Source organism: Camellia sinensis, chromosome 14, assembly GCF_055761805.1.
Source record: "Camellia sinensis isolate YWXY chromosome 14, ASM5576180v1, whole genome shotgun sequence".
NCBI classification, from domain to species: Eukaryota; Viridiplantae; Streptophyta; class Magnoliopsida; order Ericales; family Theaceae; genus Camellia; species Camellia sinensis.
Window position 1 is genome coordinate 90707600 of NC_138974.1, and position 5941 is coordinate 90713540.

Here is a 5941-nt window from a genome sequence, read left to right on the forward strand (position 1 = left end):
ATATATTTATTAGTCTGTTTGGTCCTACTACATGTGTGTTTACTAAAGTGCCCTCTTTATATGTTGATGGTATGCCGTTTGTTGTGGGAGGTGTTTGGGTGTCACGTTGGAAAAAATGCTATAGTAGCTTTTATTGGTTGGCACATGTGTGACGGTGTTACAACGTACCCGTTGCAACCCAACCCGTCGTTTGTGTCTGTTTGTGTAGTATGGCATCCCCAATTTGGGTCACTCAAATTTTGGAACCGGAAGGTCGGCAAATCCCTTCAATTTTGCAGTTGCCCTTATTATGATTTTGTTTTGAACGATTGTATGAATCTTAGGGGTTTGGTGTTTTGAAATTGATTGACGTTGGTGACGATTGATTGTGAGGTGGTTGTAGGTATTTTGGGTTTTGGTGGTTGTAGGCGTTTGTTAGGGCTTACATTGTACGGTGGTGATTTTTTTTACGGAAAGCTGACATAATGAATCGATCAACCTGCGAAATTGACACACAAGCGTAAGTGATATTCCTTGAACCTTCATTTTCGTAGGGTTAAACGCTGGGGTTTCAACGTACGTATATCACATATAAGAGTTTGGGTGATGCTTGTGTGAGAGGTGTGTGGCACTCGAGTGTGTGTGGGGTGTGTCTATGTTTTTTTGGACTGTTCGATTGTAAACATATGTGTGTTAAAACGGAAACTAATGAAAACAAATCATCGGCACTACGCCGTAGACAGTATACCTGACAACAACCGACAATGGCAAAACTGATTGCACCCTTTACAGAAAACTCTGTCTACGATTTTGAAACAATAATACAATCACCCCTATATCAACCCCATTGTGTGCCGACTATGGTAATCAAATCTTCGACAATATTCCCCTCCAAACACAATCACATATCGACGTGATTGGCAGATGTGATCCTTGAAATTGTGTGACCTAATAATGTAAGGGCACAATCGTCAACATAAAGTCAAATTCAAATCAAAATAGGACCAACCGGTTACTCTATTACCACTAATAGGATTTGCTAGTGCACATGAAAATTGGTGGGACTAAATGGTGCCACTGATTCTGTTATGGGATTTTTGAATAATTTTCCTATTTTATTTTCAAGCCCATTCAAAAATAAAATAAAAAGATTTCAAATCGCCGAAATATTATTATATAAATTTTGAATTTTCATATTTTAAAATAAAAATTATAATTAATTTAATCAATTTGACGTCTTTTTAATTTATTCAACGTTGGTAGTTCAAATTTTATAACTAATTTTTTTAGGGAAAATTATCCAAAAATCCCATAACAGAATCAGTGGCACCATTTAGTCCCACCAATTTTCATGTGACTAGCAGATCCTGTTAGTGGTAACAGAGTAACCGGTTGGTCCTATTTTGATTTGAATTTGACTTTATGTTGACGGTTGTGCCCTTTACATTATTAGGTCACACAATTTCAGGGATCACGTTTGCCAATCACGTCGATATGTGATTGTGTTTGGAGGGAAATCTCATCAAAAATTTGATTACCATAATCGGCACACAATGGGGTTGATATAAGGGTGTTTGTATTATTGTTTCAAAATCGCAGACAAAGTTTAGTTCCTGTAGGGGGTGCAATCAGTTTTTCTGTTGCCAGTTGTCGTCAGGTATACTGTCAATGGCGTAGTGCTGATGATTTGTTTTCATTAGTTTCCGTTTTAGCATTTCGTGTTTCATTATACTATTGGGTGGGGGGAGTTGTGGGGGTTTGACATTAAATTGTGTATGACGCACACACGTTTGTATTACAGATTTATTGTTTCGTATCCAACATTCTACTTAGGTGGGTATGTTCTGTTGTAGGGATGGACGCCATTGTCATGTTATTGTGCTGTTACCCGACAACAAATGTCGCATACAACCTGATAGCATTGTATACGTTCAAAGATCTTGTCAATTTCCTGTGCGACAAATTTGTTGGACTGACACCGGCCAATGTTTGTTTGTTCTTCAAGATCTTGGGGTACAACAGTTTCCCATTGTAGAATGATGTAGACATGCAGAATATGGTTTACCTTGCACACTCGTTCCGTTTTCAACTAATCGATGTTATAATTAAGGTACGCAATGGTGAAAGTATAGTATCCAACGATGATGGCGGGTGTGACAGTCCACATTTCTAAACCAATGGCTTCAAACGGGGGGTTAGTATTATGGCTATGGAATATGATGTCGACTTATTGCCCATCTATTGTCCACACGACGAAAAGACTTTCTTATCAGCACCATGGGCTAACGGTATTACTCATGTGGGATAGAGTTTTGAAGGGGGTGTGCGGGATTTCCGGACAGTCCTTTGCAAATATGCAGTGAAGTATGGGTTCAACTTTAAATACTTGAAGAACGACTCGGCCCGGATTATTGTTGTATGTTCATTGCGTGTCTCGAAGGAGTGTGATTGGTTTGTGTACGCGTAAGTGTTGGATGCTAATGGGTTTTTCTACATTCGGAAATAGAATAGTGAGCACAGTTGTGGGGTTGCTGTTCGTACAACGAAGAATAACTGTCTCAGGTCAGATCTTGTCTCTGACATTTTCTCACAACATTTACGCGACAAGCCTCTCACCAGGCCGACTGATGTTGCTTTCGATCTGAAAAAAAATTACGGGCTTAAGATAAGTTACCGTGTTGCTTGGTTAGGTGTCGAAAAAGCTAGGGGCGAGTTTTTTGGTGCCCATTCCGCCTCGTTCAACCAATTACATTGGTACAACAAGGCCGTAATGGAACACAACCCGGGTACGTACATCAACATTGACTATGACGAACATGACAACCGATTTGAACGGTGCTTCATATCGCTCAAGGCATGCATTGATGGATTCAAACATTGTCGCCCATTACTTTTCCTAGATGGCAACTTCTTGAAGGGAAGGTTCAAAAGGGAATTTACTTGTTGCTACTACTAAGGACGGAAACCGAGGTAATTAACACACAACTCCACTATTTATTTTGCACAATATATCAACATTTGGTTATTATCACACATGTGGCATTGGTTATTCCAGCAAATTTAGTTAACACGTTGCCATCTAGGTCTGTTCCCAATTGCATTTGTGATCGTTGGCTCGGAGAACACAACAAACTGGTCATGGTTTTTGCAGCACCTTCGGAGCGCACTAGATAAGGATAGGATGTTGACGTTCATTTCAGACCAACGCGCTGGACTCATTGAGTAAATGCCCATTATATTCCCCACTGCTCACCATGCATTCTATTTGCAACACTTGTAATGGAACCTAAGGGACAAACTTAAATATATGAACAATTGGCACAGGATTGGGTTGATCGCTAAGTTCAACAACTTTGCGTATGCCCCAACAGCTACCGTATTTGAGGATATGGTTGGAAAATTCACCAAATCCGGAAAGGCAATCGCTACCGATTTTCTCTAAGATCTCCCTCCCCAACATTGGGCTAACGCTTATTTTAGGTGCGTAACAACTTCATATTCCACTTATATAATTTGGTTTTTACCTACCCCATACCCCCATCACACACGTTACACCTACATACATTATCCTCACATTGCTACTGTCATGTAACGCAGGGATAACTATTATGGCGAGATGTGTTCAAATGCCGCCGAGTCCTTTAATAACTGGATATCTGCTTCCCCCCACCTCCCAATAACCAGATTGGTTGACAGTATTCGAACACAAATCATGTGACAAATGTCAGAACGTCGGGATGCTTCACAAAAATGGGCTGGTGTGATATGTTCGAAAATGGAAAAGCAAATAGAAAAGGCGTACAATACCGACAGGTCATGGAATGTAAGCCAATCAAACACCGACGTGTACGAAGTCCCCTCAAGCCCGTCAGTCCTGGTAGACGTTACCCAATGCACATGTTCATGTTTTCAGTGGCAGCTTAACGGGTTGTCGTGTGCTCATGCCATAGTTACATCACGCAGAAGTGGAAGAGATTTGTGCTCGTTAATCAAGCTGTATTTCCATGTATCAGAATATCGGTTGTCGTTCTCCCCTAGCATAACACCAATACCAACTGTGGAACAACCTCAGTTCACTAGCCACGACTATATCATATTGCCACCCGCCATGAAGCGACCACTCGATAGGCTGAAGAAAAAGAGGATACCATTACGTGGGGAGGAAGTGCAACCGATCTGTTGCAGCAGGTGCGGCCGCATAGGGAACCACAACAGGAAGACTTACAAAGAACCAATCTAGCATATTAAACCACCTCTTGGGGGGTTCACTATTTATTAAGTTATGTTTCACTTTCAATTAATAAGCATTGGGGGTAGACATGCTTTCCCATGAACTCATTTCATTTTTCTAAGTAATTCTGTGGTTTTTACAGTGATCCACATTGCTATCAATTTAATAATAACTTAGTACCATGTTTGCCTATACTCTGCTTTTTCCCTGGTTTCCATGTGTGTCTTTGTGGAATATACGTGTGACTTATTATGTGTGACAACCAAATGGAGTAAGAGGGGTGTCGAACATGGACACGGAACACCCCATTCTAAACCTGATGTTGGAAACATAACAATCTCAGTACAACATAACAGCCATATTTTAGCCCAGCTCGGCCATCAAATTATCCATACCATTCAACTCTATTTACACAATAACAAACTAGTTCACGTTCACTATTACGTGAACTTATCAGGATATGTTTAAATTGATGACAATAACACCTCATTCCATTACGTACAAACATTGAACTGCTTTAATTTGATCGTTCCTATCTATGCACGATTATTGCGGGAAACGCACCATACCATTGCTTACATACACAGCACTTTCAAAACAAACAAAAAAAACACAACGCACACATTGCTTGTGTCTGAACACATTACTTCATCTTGTCTACTTCCTACCATATGCTAACCAAACATGGCATCTCAAATTCAAATAATGTTCAGCTGCCACTATCTAATTTGATGTTCACATTGATCGTTTATAATAACATAACAAGCGGTGGGACACCCATGACAAACGTGACAGTGTTACATATATTATTCACCTGCAAACCACTTTACAAAAACCCACAACCCAACTTACACATTGGTACACTATTTTTCACAAAACATAATGCTTGTGTTATTAGTCTGCTTCACCCTCGCACTAATTACAATCAACCCCCGCCATGTATAAAACACACATACCCTTCGCATGTCAACACAAAGACATCCATATTTATACTTTACAACCAATAATAATCTACACCACTACCAACAGTTCCATATCGGATGTGTTTCCGCTATGACAACAATTGCCATATACTGTAAACTCACAGTCACAATATCAACATAACATGCCACACTCATACACAACCACACATCATATGAAATACATATTCGACTGCCGAACAGTTGCAATCATTTGTACCATAATCATTAACACATGCATATGTCCACAATTTATCCAACAAATTATTACAACCCATTCAAACAACATTAACTTAAAGTTGAATTACCCCAAAATCAAAGTTATTCTACTACTGTGTTGTAATGACCCCAACTTCCGATTAATGCTAATTCATAATTAATTATGCTTAATAGTAATTTAGGAAGGATTTGGGATTTATTTGCATGTGTATTGCATTATTTATGTGTTTCTATCTGTTTGTGATAAAATGATCTGTTCATGTCTTTGACTTTAAATTGCGAATTAAAAGCCTTATCGGCGTTTGAATCAGGAACTGACTTGATTTATGTGCTAGTTAGGATTTATGAAATTTTATGGTAGGTTTAATTAAAATTCAGTTTGAAGCGATTAAATTAGATTAAATAATTCTTGATGAAACATAGATTTAGTAAATGCTCGTAATTACATTTTTGCCCCTTAATGAGCCACTTTGTCCAATCTTGATTAGGAGCTCTTGATTCATTTCCTCAGCCATTTTGGGACCAAGAAGAAACGTAGGAGAGTGAGAGAGGG